This window comes from Globicephala melas, chromosome 15 (genome assembly GCF_963455315.2).
Source record: "Globicephala melas chromosome 15, mGloMel1.2, whole genome shotgun sequence".
Lineage (NCBI taxonomy): Eukaryota > Metazoa > Chordata > Mammalia > Artiodactyla > Delphinidae > Globicephala > Globicephala melas.
Window position 1 is genome coordinate 30,284,017 of NC_083328.1, and position 19,387 is coordinate 30,303,403.

Below are 19,387 nucleotides of genomic sequence, written 5' to 3' on the forward strand. Positions count from 1 at the left end.
GTGCCAGGCACTGTCCTAGGTCCTGAAGACAAGGCTGGGTTGGGATGGGGGTGGTTAAAAAGATAGAAATCGGGCTTCCCTGGTGGCGCAGTGGTTGAGAGTCCACCTGCCCATGCAGGGGACATGGGTTCGTGCCCCAGTCCGGGAAGATCCCACATGCCGTGGAGCGGCTGGGCCCGTGAGCCATGGCCGCTGAGCCTGCGCATCCAGAGCCTGTGCTCCGCAACGGGAGAGGCCACAACAATGAGAGGCCCACGTAACGCAAAAAAAAAAAAAAAAAAAAAAAGATAGAAATCCTTCCCTTACTTGCATCCCGGTGATTATTTCTGCCATAAATTACTGGTAGAACATAATCAGCCGCAAGTAAAACTAATAGGACTGAAATGACACCCACTAGAATTTGTAACGGGCTGAAAGTTGACAGAAGAAAAGTATTCTTGATACAATTTAGATCTGCAAAATTTGACCCAGGAGATTTGAACTGGATAGAAAGGCCACAAAAGAAGGTAACAAACAAACAAAAACCTTAAAACAGCAGAAGTTATCAGCAGCAGAAAGTCAGTATAAGGAAAAAGATGGAAGAATCACATGCTTGTTGTAAAATTTAAACAGAAAATAATTGATCCCATGAAAATAATGTTATGATAAATAAATATTTGATGGGGAAAAATGGAAACATGTTAGTTGAGCTGTAGAGAAAATTAAACCCTGGATTAAAATGGCTTAATGGAATTTGCTCCATGAAACATGTTGTTGCAGAAAATTAATGTTGCAAGAATTGCCACATGGGTGTGTGTGTAAAAATGCACATGAGGTCAAAACAAAGGGGTAAAAATGGGGAACGGCGCACAGTATTCTTCACCTGCATCACAAAATTCATTCATAGTCTCAGCTCCTTGGAGGACTCACAGCATGGGATTGGAGCGTGGTCAGAGGCTACTGGTTTTGCCTCTCTACTCAGCACTTCTCAAAGGTTTTTGTGCATTCAAGTCACCCTGGGGCCTTGTTAAAATGCAGATTCTGATACAGCACAACTGGGGCCCTCGGAAGATCTTGCATTTCTAACAAGCTCCAAGGGGATTCAGAGGCCGCTGGTCTACAGACCACACTGTGCATTGAGGTCTCTGTAGACACTCCTGCTCTGGGAACAGAGCACCCCTCACCCCTCCCAGGGTTCAGATCAGCTGTCCACATTGCATCATCCCTTCCTGGAAAAGCAGCTGCTGTAAAAAAGTCTGCTTTGGAGAGACCGGAACCTAGATGGCAGAGTAGAAGGACGTGCTCTCACTCGCTCTTGTGAAAGCGAGAATCACAAGTAGCTGCCGGACAATCATCGACAGGAAGACACTGGAACTCACCAAAAAAGATACCCCACATCCAAAGACAAAGGAGAAGCCACAATGAGACGGTAGGAGGGGGACAATCACAGTAAAATCAAATCCCATAACTGCTGAGTGGGTGACTCACAGACTGGAGAACACTTACACCCCAGAAGTCCACCCACTGGAGTGAAGGTTCTGAGCCCCACGTCAGGCTTCCCAACCTGGGGGTCCGGCAACGGGAGGAGGAAGTCCTAGAGAATCAGACTTTGAAGCCTAGTGGGATTTGATTGCAGGACTTCAACAGGACTGGGGGAAACAGACTCCACTCTTGGAGAGCACACACAAAGTAGTGTGCGCATCGGCACCCAGGGGAAGGAGCAGTGACCCCAGGGGAGACTGAACCAGACCTACCTGCTAGTGTTGGAGGGTCTCCTGCAGAGGCGGGGGGTGGCTGTGGCTCACCGTGGGGACAAGGACACTGGCAGCAGAAGTTCTGGGAAGTACTCCTTGGCGTGAGCCCTCCCAGAGTCTGTCATTAGCCCCACCAAAGAGCCCAGGTAGGCTCCAGTGTTGGGTTGCCTCAGGCCAAACAACCAACAGGGAGGGAACTCAGCCCCACCCATCAGCAGTCAAGTGGATTAAAGTTTTACTGAGCTCTGCCCACCAGAGCAACAGCCAGCTCTACCCACCACCAGTCCCTCCCATCAGGAAACCTACACAAGGCTCTTAGCCTCATCCACCAGAGGGCAGACAGCAGAAGCAAGAAGAACTACAATCCTGCAGCCTCTGGATCAAAAACCACATTCACAGAAAGATAGACAAGATGAAAAGGCAGAGGACTATGTACCAGATGAAGGAACAAGATAAAACCCCAGGAAAACAACTAAATGAAGTGGAGATAGGCAACCTTCCAGAAAAAGAATTCAGAATAATGATAGTGAAGATGATCCAGGACCTCGGAAAAGGAATGGAGGCAAAGATTGAGAAGATGCAAGAAATGTTTAACAAAGACCTAGAAGAATTAAAGAACAAACAAACAGAGATGAACAATGCAATAACTGAAATGAAAATTACACTAGAAGGAAGCAATAACAGAATAACTGAGGCAGAAGAACGGATAAGTGACCTGGAAGACAGAATGGTGGAATTCACTGCCATGGAACAGAATAAAGAAAAAAGAATGAAAAGAAATGAAGACAGCCTAAGAGACCTCTGGGACAACATTAAACGCAACAACATTCGCATTATAGGGGTCCCAGAAGGAGAAGAGAGAGAGAAAGGACCCGAGAAAATATTTGAAGAGATTATAGTCGAAAACTTCCCAACCATGGGAAAGGAAATAGCCACCCAAGTCCAGGAAGCACAGCGAGTCCCATACAGGATAAACCCAAGGAGAAACACACCAAGACACACAGTAATCAAATTGGCAAAATTTAAAGCCAAAGAAAAATTATTGAAAGCAGCAAGGGAAAAAATGACAAATAACATACAAGGGAATTCCCATAAGGGTAACAGCTGATTTCTCAGCAGAAACTCTACAAGCCAGAAGGAAGTGGCATGATATACTTAAAGTGATGAAAGGGAAGAAGTTACAACCAAGATTAGTCTACCTGGCAAGGATCTCATTCAGATTCAATGGAGAAATCAAAAGCTTTACAGACAAGCAAAAGCTAAGAGAATTCAGCACCACCAAACCAGCTGTATAACAAATGCTAAAGGAACTTCTCTAACTGGGAAACACAAGAGAAGAAAAGGACCTACAAAAACAAACCCAAAACAATTAAGAAAATGGTCATAGGAACATACATATCGATAATTACCTTAAACATGAATGGATTAAATGCTGCAACCAAAAGACACAGGCTTGCTGAATGGATACAAAAACAAGACCCATATATATGCTGTCTACAAGAGACCCACTTCAGACCTAGGGACACATACATACTGAAAGTGAGAGGATGGAAAAAGATATTCCATGCAAATGGAAATCAAAAGAAAGCTGGAGTAGCAATACTCATATATGATAAAATAGACTTTAAAATAAAGAATGTTTCCAGAGACAAGGACGGACACTACATAATGATCAAGGGATCAATCCAAGAAGAAGATATAACAATTATAAATATATATGTACCCAACAGAGAAGCACCTCGATACATAAGGCAACTACTAACAGCTATAAAAGAGGAAATCGACAGTAACACAATAATAGTGGGGGACTTTAACACCTCACTTACATCAATGGACAGATCATCCAAAATGAAAATAAATAAGGAAACAGAAGCTTTAAATGACACAATAGACCAGATAGATTTAATTGATATTTATAGGACATTCCATCCAAAAACAACAGAATACACTTTCTTCTCAAGTGCTCATGGAACATTCTCCAGGATAGATCACATCTTGGGTCACAACTCAAGCCTCAGTAAATCTAAGAAAATTGAAATCATATCAAGCATCTTTTCTGACCACAACGCTATGAGATTAGAAATCAATTACAGGGAAAAAAACGTAAAGAACACAAACACATGGAGGCTAAACAATACATTACTAAATAACCAAGAGATCACTGAAGAAATCAAAGAGGAAATCAAAAAATACCTAGAGACAAATGAGAATGAAAACACAATGATCCAAAACCTATGGGATGCAGCAAAAGCAGTTCTAAGAGGGAAGTTTATAGCTATACAAGCCTACCTTAAGAAACAAGAAAAATCTCAAATAAACAATCTAACCTTACACCTAAAGGAACTAGAGAAAGAAGAACAAACAAAACGCAAAGTTAGCAGAAGGAAAGAAATCATAAAGATCAGAGCAGAAATAAATGAAATAGAAACAAAGAAAACAATAGCAAAGATCAATAAAACTAAAAGCTGATTCTTTGTGAAGATAAACAAAATTGATAAACCATTAGCCAGACTCATCAAGAAAAAGAGAGAGAGGACTAAAATCAATAAAATTAGAAATGAAAAAGGAGAAGTTACAACAGACACCGCAGAAATACAAAGCATCCTAAGAGACTACTACAAGCAACTCTATGCCAATAAAATGGACAACCTGGAAGAAACGGACAAATTCTTAGAAAGGTAGAACCTTCCAAGACTGAACCAGGAAGAAATAGAAAATATGAACAGACAAATCACAAGTAATGAAATTGAAACTGTGATTAAAAATCTTCCAACAAACAAAAGTCCAGGACCAGATGGCTTCACAGGTGAATTCTATCAAACATTTAGAGAAGAGCTAACACTGATCCTTCTCAAACTCTTCCAAAAAATTGCAGAGGAAGGAACACTCCCAAACTCATTTTATGAGGCCACCGTCACCCAAAACCAGACAAAGATACTACAAAAAAAAGAAAATTACAGACCAATATCACTGATGAATATAGATGCAAAAATCCTCAACAAAATACCAGCAAACAGAATTCAACAGCACATTAAAAGGATCATACACCATGATCAAGTGGGATTCATCCCAGGGATGCAAGGATTCTTCAATATATGCAAATCAATCCATGTGATACACCATATTAACAAATTGAAGAATAAAAACCATATGATCATCTCAATAGATGCAGAAAAAGCTTTTGAAAAAATTCAACACCCATTTATGATAAAAACTCTCCAGAAAGTGGGCATAGAGGGAACCTACCTCAACATAATAAAGGCCATATATGACAAACCCACAGCAAATATCATTCTCAATGGTGAAAACTGAAAGCATTTCCTCTAAGATCAGGAACAAGACAAGGATGTCCACTCTCACCACTATTATTCAGCATAGTTTTGGAAGTCCTAGCTATGGCAGTCAGAGAAGAAAAAGAAATAAAAGGAATACAAATTGGAAAAGAAGAAGTAAAACTGTCACTGTTTGCAGATGACATGATACTATACATAGAGAACCCTAAAAATGCCACCAGAAAACTACTAGAGCTAATCAATGAATTTGGTAAAGTTTCAGGATACAAAATTAATGCACAGAAATGTCTTGCATTCCTATACATTAATGATGAAAATTCTGAAAGAGAAATTCATGAAACACTCCCATTTACCATTGCAACAGAAAGAATAAAATACCTAGGAATAAACCTACCTAGGGAGACAAAAGACCTGTATGCAGAAAACTATAAGACACTGATGAACAAAATTAAAGATGATACCAATAGATGGAGAGATATACCATGTTCTTGGATTGGAAGAAACAATATTGTGAAAATGACTCTATTACCCAAAGCAATCTACAGGTTCAATGCAATCCCTATCAAATTACCAATGGCGTTTTTTACGGAACTAGGAGAAAAAATCTTAAACTTTGTATGGAGACACAAAAGACCCCGAATAGCCAAAGCAGTCTTGAGGGAAAAAAATGGAGTGGGAGGAATCAGACTCCCTGACTTCAGACTATACTGCAAAGCTACAGTAATCAAGACAATATGGTACTGACACAAAAACAGAAACATAGGTCAATGGAACAAGATAGAAAGCCCAGAGATAACCCCACGCACCTAAGGTCAACTAATCTATGACAAAGGAGGCAAGGATACACAATGGAGAAAAGACAGTCTCTTCAATAAGTGGTGCTGGGAAAACTGGACAGCTACATGTAAAAGAATGAAATTAGAACACTCCCTAACACCATACACAAAAATAAACTCAAAATGGATTGGAGACCTAAGTGTAAGACCAGACACTATAAAACTCTTAGAGGAAAACATAGGAAGAATACTCTTTGACATAAATCACAGCAAGATCTTTTTTGATCCACCACCTAGAGTAATGGAAATAAAAACAAAAATAAGCAAATGGGACTTAATGAAACTTCAAAGCTTCTGCACAGCAAAGGAAACCATAAACAAGATGAAAAAACAACCCTCAGAATGGGAGAAAATATTTGCAAATGAATCAATGGACAAAGGATTAATCTCCAAAATATATAAACAGCTCATGTAGCTCAATATTAAAGAAACAAACAACCCAGTCCAAAAATGGGCAGAAGACCTAAATAGACATTTCTCCAAAGAAGACATACAGTTGGCCAAGAAGCACATGAAAAGCTGCTCAACATCACTAATTACTAGAGAAATGCAAATCAATACTACAATGAGGGGCTTCCCTGGTGGCGCAGAGGTTGAGAGTCCGCCTGCCGATGCAGGGGACACGGGTTCGTGCCCTGGTCCGGGAAGATCCCATATGCCGCGGAGCGGCTGGGCCCGTAAGCCGTGGCCGCTGAGCCTGCGTGTCCGGAGCCTGTGCTCCGCAACGGGAGAGGCCACAACAGTGAAAGGCCCGCGTACTACAAAACAAAAAACAAAAAGAAAAAAACAGGACTTGGGCTTCCCTGGTGGCGCAGTGGTTGAGAGTCCGCCTGCCGATGCAGGGGACACGGGTTCGTGCCCCGGTCCAGGAAGGTCCCACATGACGTGGAGCGGCTGGGCCCGTGAGCCATGGCCGCTGAGCCTGCGCATCCGGAAGCCTGTGCTCCGCAACGGGAAAGGCCACAGCAGTGAGAGGCCCGCGTACCACCAAAAAAAAAAAAAAAAAAAAAAAAAAAAAAAACAGGACTCATTTGGTCTTTGCAAGGACAAAACAAAGCCAGCCTCGGCAGACACCAGCACCCATATCTCTAGACTGAAACTGACTGGTCCAGGGGCCTCAGGTTTGCTACCAAAATGACTTTAGAGGCTCTTTATTTATTTATTTTTATTTATTTATTTTTGGCTGCGTTGGGTCTTCGTTGCTGCACGTGGGCTTTCTCTAGTTGCAGTGAGCGGGGGCTACTCTTTGTTACAGTGCACGGGCTTCTCATTGTGGTGGCTTCTCTTGTTGTGGAGCACGAGCTCTAGGTGCACGGGCTTCAGTAGTTATGGCTCGCAGGCTCAGTAGTTTTGGTACACGGGCTTAGTTGCTCTGCGGCATGTGGGAGTCTCCCGGACCAGGGATCGAATCTGTGTCTCCTGCACTGGCAGGAGGACTCTTAACCACTGCACCACCAAAGAAGTCCCTAGAGTCTCTTTAAGAAAGGGAAAAAAAGAGCAAGTCAAGCATATTTTTCCCCTTTCTCAGCTTCCAACAAATCTCAAATTAGTTTCAAAATACTCAAACTTCAGAAGGGTGGGAAGCTCAGAGCTCTTGGTGATGGGCCTGAGTCTGCAGTTTTAGAACATCAGTTCCCCCTGGGGGATTGGGGGGGTGGGGGAGGCAGACGCAGGCCATAGGTGCAGGACAAAGGCAGTGCTCACTTGTGAAACTCTTGGTGAGAGGATCCTCCATAGCCCAGAGGACACACCTCCAACACAAACTGGGACCCACTAGGCTCTGGTGGGGAATGTGATTCCAGGCAGGAAAGCAGACTCAGAGCAAGGCCTATGGAGTTAGACTGATCCAGGCTCAAACCCAATCCTGCCACTTCCAGGCAGTGTGACCTTGCCTGAATCACTTCTACTGTGAGCCTCTGCTTCCATATCTGTAAAATGGAGATAATAAAACCTACCTCATCAGGCATCATGAGAATTGAATGGGTTATTGCTATCAGCTGAAGGTTTGTGTCTCCCCCCACCCGAGATTCATACATTGAAACCTAATCCCCAGTGTGATGATATTTGGAGGTGGAGCCTTTGTGAGGGGAATGAGTCATGAGGCTGGAGCCCTTATGAATGAGATTAGTGCCCTTATAAAAAAATCAGCACCCTTATAAACGGGACCCTAGAGAGTTACCTCACCACCTTCTACCATATGAGGACACAGTAAGAAGATGGCCATCTGTGAATCAGGAAGTGGGTTCTCACCAGACACCAAAGCTGTTGGTGCCTTGATCTTAGACTTCCCAGCCTCCAGAACCATAAGAAATAAATTTCTGCTCTTTCTAAATCACTCAGTCTCTGGTATTTTTGTTATAGCAACCTGAATGGGCTAAAACAGTTATTATGCACAGAACGCTTCGTATAAGACCTGATCCATGGACGGACACTATCTTAGCCAGAGTTCCCACTCTACCTGGAAGTAAACTCTGAAACAAGAGCTTTCAGGTAGGCCATTTATTTGGAGAAGTGACCTTAAGGAACAAGAATAGAGGACAGAGGATAGTGAAACAGTGAAGGAAAGAATTCTATAAAGTGTGTGTCCTCAGGTTGGTTACCACCATGCAATAGGGTTCAGTGTCACTGTGCTGCCAGCAGCCAGTTAAACCCCCATCCATGGATACCCCAGTCCAATGTCCAGATCCTGCATGAGACCCTACAGTTTCACCCCCACCTTTCATGTCCCTATCTGCTCACCTTCAGAATCTGCCTGACTTCCAACACAGATGACAAAGAGGAAAAGGAATTAATATGAATTGAGCGCATGACAACGTGCCAAGTGCTTTATGTGTTTTGCAAAATAACATTTGCAGGTACTAACAATTACGTTTCCAACCCCCTCCCCAAACTTCTGTTGATCCTTCTGCAAGTCCAGGATGCTAAGGCTTGCCATGTTCATTGCTTTGGGAAAGGAGGTTATAGTGGAAATCCAGGAAGGGGAGAAGAATCTGTTCTCTGCTTTGGAGTTTCAGCACAAGATTTTGAATCTCGTGGTAGAAACAAGAGTTTGAGAGAATCATTTTCTGAGTTTCAAAATCCTAGGTTTTGAGCATCAGAAGTCAGGCCCTTAAAAGACTGGGCATATAAATGATGTCATTAATAATAGATTTAGGAGAATTTATAATCAATCAGAATGAGTTTTCCTGCCTTCAAGGAGTTGGAGATTGTCAGGGTCAAGGAAGGCAAGGAAGATTTTATGTTGCTGTATCTCTGAGAATGGGCCGTGAATCCTGCCCTATTGCTTTCCCAGGTCCAGTCCCAGGGGAATAGGATCAAAAGAAAGAGGACTGGTTTGGGAAACTGAGAGCAGAGACCTATATCTTGCTCCCCAGGTGAAGGTTGGGGAAAAGCAAGTCCTAAAATGACCCCCAATAATTCTTACCTCCTGAAGGTCATGCCCTTGTGGAAACCCCTCCTCTTGACTGTGCGTTGGGAATATAGACTCATGTCTCATGAACAGAATATGGCAGAAGCAACGAGATGCCACTTCCAAGGTCAGGTTACAAAAAGACTTGCTTCTGTTCTGGGCTCTCTCTCTCTCTCTCTCTCTCTCTCTCTCTCTCTCTCTCTCTCAGAAGCCAGCTGCCATGTCGTAAGCAGCCCCATGGAGAGGTCCACATGGCAAAGAACCGATGCCTCCAGCCAACAGTCAGCAAGAACTTGAGGCCCACATTCCGTCAATGAGGTTGGAAGCAGAGGTTTCTGCAGCCCCAGCTGACACCTTGATTGCCGCTTCTTGGGAGACCCTGAGCTGGAAGTACCCAGCTAAGCCGCATGCAGATTCCTGACCCACAGAAACCATGAGTTAATAACTGTGTACGTTTTTTTAACTGATAAATTTGGGGCAATATTTGATGCAGCAAGAGGTAACTAATACAGCATAAAAGGTATCCAGACTGAGGCTCTGAAGCAGACTGCGAGCCCACATTTTCCTGGGTGTGGCTCTGGAAATAGATCATTTCCTTTGGGATAAGATCAGTATAAACATGTCAATCAGAACCAGGAAAGTGAAGAGGTTCTGCCATCAGTATCAGGCGTGTGAAACAGAGACTCAACTGAGATCCAGAGAGGGAAAGGGGTTACAATGACTGCATGGTCAATTCCTAGCCTGAGATTCCCACCTGCCCCAAAGACATCATCTCTTTCACACCCTCAACAGTCCAAGGAGGTCGGTTTTATTAGTTTCACTCTTAAGGAAACTTTGTTCAGAGAGTTAAAGCAACTTCCCTAAAATCAATAGCTAGAAAGTGGGGAGCTGTGATTCAAACGGAGGTCATTGGCTCTGAACTCAAGTGCAGACCTGCTACACCATGCTGCTTTACTTTCCTTCCCTGGTCCTGTAATGTCTGAGGGGTAAGGCTGGAATCTGGCTTCCCTATCCTGACTCTCAGGGTTATGCTTATGCCCAGACTCGATTTGGACTCTCATTTGAGGCACTAGCTTAGCTCCAGGCCTGAGACTCCAACTCTTGTTTTCTGGGACTGTTATTTATTGGCTAGCTGGTTTACTCTTTTGTCAGCAAAATGATCCCCCTTTTCAGAAAGGAGAAGTAACTCCCCCGACACTCAGAAATCAAGCAGTTGCCTGGTTAGAATGATAATGGTCTATGAACTTATTAACAGGGAACAGATCAAAACTACTGACTCGAAGAGTGATGTCCCCCAGAACTCACTTGGTTCGTCTCTCCCAGTTCCCTCCTTGCCCCTTTTCAGAAGCCCCCTTGTCTAACTTCAGCCATTGACTGATGGAAAGTAGTGATAGATTATCAAGGCATTTGAGAGCTGCTCTAGCTGCAGCATGAAAAATATCTCTGTATAGAGTTCAGGGCCTTCAAGCTTATTGGAAAAGTGCCAATAAACCATTGCATGCCTCTATCAGTCAGCATGGGTTAGATTTTGCTACAGTAACAAACAGACCCAAATCACAGTGGTTTAACACTAGAAATTTTTATTTCTCTATCATACCACGTATTTCCCTGGGTTAGCAGGACTCTGCTCCATACAGTCACTCAGGCACCAGGCTGTTGGAAGCGCCACTAGCTAGTAGCTTCACCACCTGGAATGTGAGGCCTCCTCATTTGCTACAGCTGGGAAAGAGAGAGAAGCACATTCCATCTCTAAAGCACTCAGCAAGCAGCATGATCCCTGCTAACTCCAAGCGGTCTGGGAAATGTGGTTTTCCACGTGTTCAGGAAGGACAGGAGAGCCTGGCTTTGGGGAGCACCAGCAATGCCGGCCACAGTGCCACCAGCATCTCCACCAGAGTCATAACCCTGTCTCATGAGGTGGACACTGCATATGCACGGGAGACATTCATAAACCTGAAGTTGCCCTAAAAGACCTTCTTTTTCTTTCTTTTTTCTCCACAACAAAACAAAATATCTCCTATCCTTGTGGAGCCATGGAACACACCCTCCATTGATTCAAGGATGCAACCGTGCTTAGGCAACTGGCACTTTGTAAAATCAAAGAATGTTGCCACTTAGAGGGGCCCCCAGGATTATTAAGGCTTAAGTTTTATTGGGGGCAGTTGAGGACATAAAGATCCAGAAACAGATAGAACAAATCCAGAATTAAACTTTTATTCATCCCTTAGCAAACATTTTTGAGAGCCTGCTACATCCCAGGAACTAAGTTTTAAAAATAGGGAGACAGAAATAAATAAGAGACTAGCCTTGTCCTCAAAAAGCCCGTGGAGGCAGGGTGGGGAAGATTGACATGGGAGCAAATAAATAACAGTGAACAGCACTGTGTGTGTGCATGTGTATGTGTGTGTGTAAGAGACAGAGAGACCAATCCTAGGTCCCATGATGGAACAAAGGAAGAGGAAGGAGGAGGGTACATCTACCCTGCAGGGTGAGCATCAGGGGAGATTTGGGGGAAGAAGTGATGCCAAGTGAAGTTTTGAAGATTAGCAGAAGCTTGTTAGGTGGAGGTGGGGCCAGCAGTCTAAGCACAGGGCATGATGGGAGTAAAGGCAAATTTCAGACCCAGTTATTACATCCAGGTTTCTGACATCACGTTTGACATTCCTTCCCCTACCTCCCAGGATCTAGCGCAGTGCCTGATACACAATAAATGTTCAATCAACACATGGGAATATACCTCATATTTATCCAGCAAGTTGTTACTCTCGTGTTGTAGCCACAGGATAAAGGATCTGAAATCTCATGACCCTAGCCTTCCCTATCCTGCAAGTTGCTTCTCAGGTGCCCTGGGCTGGGCATTTCACAGCATCCTGAGGCCTCCTGAGGCCTCACCTCTGGCAATCTCCCCAGTCCCAGGGCCTCCATACTAGAAACTCAGCTTGGACCACTCATGCATTTCCCTGCTGCGGAAAGGGGACTCATTTACTCTCACCTCTGTCTGCTTGTTAAGCCTTTTGTATCTGTATTTGCTGCAATTTAACACAAAATGTGTTGCTTACACAGTGCAGATATAACACAGAAAGGAGGGGAAAATCTCAATTCAATCACGTTTAGTCTGGTTGGACAGAAAAAAAAAAAGTATTTTAGCTACTGAAGGTAAGAGAAAGGGAAATTGTTTTCATCACTGATTTTTTAAAAAATATCTTTAAAGGGACTTCCTTGGTGGCGCAGCGGTTAAGAATCTGCCTGCCAACGCAGGGGACACAGATTCGATCCCTGGTCTGAGAAGATCCCACATGCCACAGAGCAACCAAGCCCGTGCACCACAACTACTGAGCCTGCGCTCTAGAGCCCGAGAGCCACAACTACGGAAGCCCTCGAGCCTAGATACCATGCTCCGCAACCAGAGAAGCCACCGCAATGAGAAGCCCGCGCACCGCGAAGAAGAGCAGCCCCCACTTGCTGCAACTAGAGAAAGCCCATGCGCAGCAACAAAGACCCAACGCAGCCATAAATAAATAAATAAAATATCTTTAAATTATTCTTATTAGGAGTAAAACACAGTTGTTTCCTTGGTGCCAGGAGTAGACTAGAGGATGCAGCAGGCTATATATTTAGGACAGCAGAGAAAAGGAAACCCACTGCTTGGTTATTTAAAGGAAAAAACAGTTCCCCTCTGGACTGAAGGGACTCAGTGCTGTGTGCCTACCTGAGCTCCAGGTAGGGTCTAATCTGTGTTAAAGAAGTTATTGATTTATAGCGATGATAGATGTTTATGGTGAGGGGAGGGGGTATTTCTTATTTAGAAGGAAAAGGAAACCCCTGTCCTCACAACTTCATAAATTAGGAAGTGTCTCTCCCATCCCTCCCCATCCTCCACTTCACGTCTCTACCTCTGTCGTTTCTGGACCATGTTCCCTACTCAGAATAGCCAGTACAGGTAAAGAGATGTTATTGTTTTAAAAGAAAGAGATGGGGCTTCCCTGGTGGCGCAGTGGTTGGGAGTCCGCCTGCCGATGCAGGGGACACGGATTCATGCCCCGGTCTGGGAGGATCCCGCATGCCGCGGAGCGGCTGGGCCCGTGAGCCATGGCCGCTGAGCCTGCGCGTCCGAAGCCTGTGCTGCTCAACGGGAGAGGCCACAGCAGTGAGAGGCCCGCGTACCGCAAAAAAAAAAAAAAAAAAAAAGAAAGAGATGAAGAGGATGCAAGGAAGGACAGAAAGGCAAGGAGGGGAGAAAAGGGGGAGGAGAGAGGAGGAAGAAAGAAAGGGAGGGAGGGAGGGAAGAAAACAGAGAAGGAGGGGGGGAACTTACCACTTTTCAGGATCTGCTGGAGCCCAACAGTGTACATTGTACAGTAAGTCCCCTACATATGAACTTTCAAGTTGCGAACTTTCAAAGATGCAAACATGCGTCACTTGTCCAATCATATAAGTTAGTTCACATGTCTGGCGTACATTGTCACGTGCGTGCATCCTCTACAAGCGGTTGTACTTTTGTGTACTTTACTGTGCAGTACTGTATAGAGTACAGTAGTGCAGTATCTTTATTTCAAGCCCAGGATGTGCGGAAACAAGCATAAAGCAGCAGTGATGTATTGATAGCTGGTACTGTACTGTACTTTTCAAGGTGCTGTACTGTAAGGTTAAAAATGTTTTCTTTATTCTTTGTGTATGTTTTTTATGTATTACTTGTATGAAAAGTATTATAAACCTATTACAGTACAGTACTATATAGCCAACTGTGTTAGTTGGGTACCTAGGCTAACTTTGTTGGACTTATGAACAAATTGGATTTACAAACGCACTCTCGGAACAGAACTCGTTCGTATGTAGGAGGTTTACTGTAGTTTAGAGTAGAGAGGTGCCTCTTGGCCCAGTCTCCAAATGACCCGTCAGTTACTGGCTGGTATCAAATGAGTCAGTAGCAACAAGGGCACAGCTGATGAACGGTGTCTCTGCACCCACTTGGCACACATACTGCCCTAGTGAGAGACATCGATATGCTTAACACAGAGTCCACAATGACCACACTGGTGATTTCCACACCCGTCTTTTTCACGAGACTGGAAGCTCCTGGAAAGTAAGAGGATGTGTTAATGAACTAAACTTGGATCCGCTCGCCTATAACACAGTAAAGTCAATCTACTGACGCCAGGTTGGGATTAAGGAAAATGCAGCATTTATTTCAGGGCACCAAGCACGGAGTCCAGGCAGCTAGTACTCAAAAAACCTGAACTCCCTGACAGCTTTCAGAGAAAGATTTTAATTTTATTTATTTTTATTTTTTTGGCTGCACCACGCAGCTTGTGGGATCTTATTTCCCCAACCAGGGATCAAACTTGGGCCATGGCAGTGAAAACGCCAAGTCCTAACCGCTGGACGGCCAGGGAATTCAGTGAAAGGTTTTTAAAGACAGAGTGAGGGAGGGGGGTTATGGGGTGTGTGATAATCTCATGCGCATTCTTCTGATTGGTTGGTGGTGAGGTAATCAAGAGTCAACATCATCAACCTTCTGCTTCCAACCGGTCTGGGGTCTATGTGCTTGTGGGCAGCATTCAGTTAACTTCTTCCACCTGGTGGGGGTTTCCATATCTGGAAAACAACTCAAAGGACATGGCTCAGAATATTATCTATAGTCCTTGAGGAGGAACTAAAGGTGCTTGACTTTGTTTGTTTATTTATTTATTTATTTATTGGAGTAAAATTGCTTTACAATGTTGTGTTAGTTTCTGGTGTACAATGAAGTGAATCAGCTATATGTATAATTATATCCCCTCCCTCTTTGACCTCCCTCCTGCTCCCCCCATCCCATCCATCTAGGTCATCACAGAGCACTGAGCTGAGCTCCCTGTGCTATACAGCAGGTTCCCACTAGCTACCTATTTTACACATGGTAGTGTATTTATGCTTGACTTTGTTTAATGGCTAAACTATTATTATTATGTTTAGCTTGACTATTTTCCTTTGTTTCTGCATTTCCTCGCTTCTCTAATTAAATTTATTCTTTGGAACTTTGGGAAGGCCTAGGAGGCTAAAGTTTTTCCATAAACAAGAGACGGGCAAGGACATGTGGGCATCTGTCCTGGAAGGCCCCTGAGGTCCTGCTTGGTTACAGATGGTCTTCCTCTCTGATTTGCTTAAGCTCCCTGAATGTCTCCAACAGCCCATGTCTCTTGTCTCAGCTCTGGCTGGTCCTTCTATCTGGGCTGACTTCTTCCATCCCATCTTTGCCACTGAGTTTTAAAATTCAACTCACTCATCATCACTTCCTCCAGGAAATCCATTCCAATCTTCAGGCTGGAAAGTGGACCTTCTTTGTTCTTGTCCCTACAGCACATCAGCATGACCAATTTATTGTTCTACTTCCCCATCTAGATGCTGCACTTGCTGAGGGCAGTGGCTGAATTCTATCTATCCTCTGGTGCATCGCTCCTAACCAGCTTGAAGCCCAGGTAGACACCTGATAAATACTTATTGAATGAGTAAATGGTGTCCTTTTCCGATGTTCTTTTTTTCCCAACTTTTGAACTTCCATTCCTCTTGTCTGCCTCTCTCGCCCTCACCAAAATCAACCTAAAATTACCCTTTGTTGTGAAATTTGAATTCAAGGTGCCTTCTCTGGTACCTTGGGGTTCCAGTCATTGGGAAGCTGGAGGCCTTGATTTTTCACAGACTCGGCTTATTCCATGTTCTTTATACGGGATGATTTTAGTAACATCCTTATCACCAGCCCACTTTCACTCTAAGGCTCCTCCAGCTCTGCAATTATTTCACAACGTTTTTCTAATCAACGTGGGGCCCACAAGGGCTCGTAAAGGACATTTGTCTTTGTGTTGCTCCTTTTCCTGAGTTTTCAGAATTAAACTCCTCTTGGAGTTCCAGCCCTCATGGGGGAGAGATTACTTTCCATTCAGTGAGAGAATAAAGGTTAATCAGTAAAAGGGTCTTCTGAATTAAGAAGATACTCACAGGGGAAAAGAAAACAGAATCCACGAAACCGAGAGTACATTTCCAGATTGATGAGCTCCTGCACTTGTGAGCCTCAGAGAAAATGACGATGTCAGAAGCCCTTTCTGACTGTGTATGAGAGATTTAGCAATTGTCCTTAAATAAAGATAAGGGCTAAAGGAAGGAATTGGGTGTCTGCTATGTGCCACGCTGAGATAGAAGCTTACAGGCATTATTTTACCTGGTTATGATAGCCTCCAAAGTGGCCCCCAATGTTTCTTGCTTCCTGGCATTTATATCCTTGTCCAGTCCAATCCCATATTGAACAGGCTGACATGTATGACCAATAGGGCTTTGAAGAAATTATGGAATATGACTTACAAGGCTGGATCTTGAAAGGTATTGTGGCTTCCTCCTCACTTCCTCTTGGCTCATTCACTCTGAAGGAACCCAGACACCGTGTTGTGAGGACACCCAAGCACAACAACCCGCAAGGGGACTGTCAGAACCAACGAAAGAAACTTGACCTTGAAAATACCTCCTTTGTTTTCATTTCAGGAGTATTTGAATCTGGATAATTTTTTCTTCTTCTTATGAGCTCTTAGAATTTTCAAACTTGCAGTCCATGAGCCCTGAAAAACTTCCGATGGATACAGATGTTACCCAAAATTTTGACTCCAGCATCATAGATCGATGAAACATGAAAATTACATAGATCCCACAAGTTAGCTTAAAAAAATAGGAAAGAAGAGTTTTATAAGACAGCAGAGGTACCAGCTAACCTACTTTAATAGTGATTATCTATAAACAGTGCTAATCCTGTGAACTAAAAGAAGAAGAAAAATTCAACCAGAAAGCGCTCAATCTGACTCCCTGTTGCTTTATCAGATGGTCCAGGTTAGCTCCAAAATTATCACTGGATCCTCTTTAAATACATTCCACTACACCAGTGACTCTCAACCCTGGCTGCACATTGGGGATCATCTTGGAAGTTCTTTTAAAAACACCAGTGCCAAAGATGTGGCATATATATACAATGGAATACTACTCAGCCATAAAAAAGAATGAAGTAATGCCATTTGCAGCAACATGGATGGACCTAGAGACTATCATACTAAGTGAAGTAAGTCAGAAAGAGAAAGACAAATATTATATGATATCACTTATTTGTGGAATCTAAAAAATAATACAGATGAACTCATTTACAAAACAGAAACAGACCACAGAGAGAGGAAACAAACTTATGTTTACCAAAGGGGAAAGTGGGGGGAGGGATAAATTAGGAATTTGGGATTAGCAGATACAAACTGCTATAAATAAAATAGATAAACAAAAAGGACCTACTGTATAGCACGAGGAACTATAAATTTTTTTTTTTTTTGGCGGTACACGGGCCTCTCACTGCTGTGGCCTCTCCCGTTGCGGAGCACAGGCTCCGGACGCGCAGGCTCAGCGGCCATGGCTCACGGGCCCAGCCGCTCCGCGGCATGTGGGATCTTCCCGGACCAGGGCACGAACCCGTGTCCCCTGCATCGGCAGGCAGACTCTCAACCACTGCACCACCAGGGAAGCCCAAAAATTTTTTTAAAGATTTCAAAAAAAAACCCCACCAATCCGTGGTCCTCACCTCAGATCAATCAAACTAGAATCTCTGGGGATGGTGCCCCAAATCAGTATTTTCAGATTCCCCTGGAGAGTTTAGTGCATGGCCAACATTGAGAATCTCTGCACCCTAAGATTGGGGTTGGCATCTCTAAAAGGATAATTTCATACTGATTCCCTTTCTCTGAGAACTATCTCCCACCTCTAAGGTGAGCTGCTGGCAGCCCTGTCTGCAGCATGTGGCCCTGATAATTATCATACCGGGGGCAGACATCAGGCTCAGGCAGGACCAAATGGATTCTCTACCCCAGGAATCTTGATTTTGGATTAGGAGACTGTCACGTGACAAAGGCTGGGGGAGTGGCCATCTTCTACTTTGAGTTCCTGACCTCAGACCTTCAAGTAGCCTTGCTGTGGTTGAATCCAAGAGATTTCCTTGTATCCTTCAGCATTCAATGACATTCTTGGGATGGAAAGTGATAGAACTCAAACCAACTTGAGCAAAATGACAGGAGTTACTGATTTACATACCCATAAGTAGAGAGAAGGAGGTGACCTCAGGCACAACTGGGCCCAGAAAGGGAACAAAGTTATAATCTCCATCACTCGCTCATCTGCCATCTTTCCAATACCTATATCCGTGTGTAGGCTTCATGTTCTCTTCTGACAGACAGGTTTGTCCCACATGATAGGAAACAGGCTGCAAGCAACGACGCCCCATCATTTTAGCTCCAGAACCCCAGAGGAAAGCCCTTTCTCCAGCTCCACATCAAAAAATCCACAGAAAGTCTTTGGACCAGAATTGGAAATATGCTCACCCACCCATCCACCCACCACCAATCCCTGTTAGCAGGGAAATGGCTTATGGTGATTGGCCGGGCTTGGGTCACCTGACCAATCTCTATGGCAGTGGGAGCAAGGTCTGTGATTGACAGCCTCACCAGAGTCACCTGATTTAAAGAGAAGAAATAGAAGAGGAGATGATGAGCAGATATTAATCCTTCTTTGAAGAAATCCCTTTTTTCCCTTGCTTAAGCTCTCCTAGGTGACTTTATTCCTTGCAGTCAAAATACCTTAACTGGGTATGGCTATGAAACTATATCAGGAAGAATCCTTATGATAGAACTGTTCTACCAGTGACTCCATCAGGTCAATATCCTGGTTGTGATTTTGTTTGAATTTTGCAAGGTGTTACCAGTGGGGGAAAGAGGGTGGAGGACACATGGTATCTCTCTGTATCATTTCTTACAATTGAATGTGAATCCAAAATGATCCCCCCAAAAAGTTTAATTCAAAAAAAACCAAAAAACTAGAAAACAACATGAAACAAAATCTTGAACAAAGACCCTGCCACCAAAATTAAATCCAGGAAGAGACTGGCCTCTTGATGGAATCAAATGGAAACCAATTCATGGGCAACAGAATACCACCAATCGTCGGAAAAACCAGACCCTTTTTTCTCCTAGATCTTTTTCTTTAATGACAAAAAAATGAAGTCCTGACAGGCTCCCTGCATGGCAGCATCAATTCACATCCACACAGTGATAATTAGAGGGAAAGGTT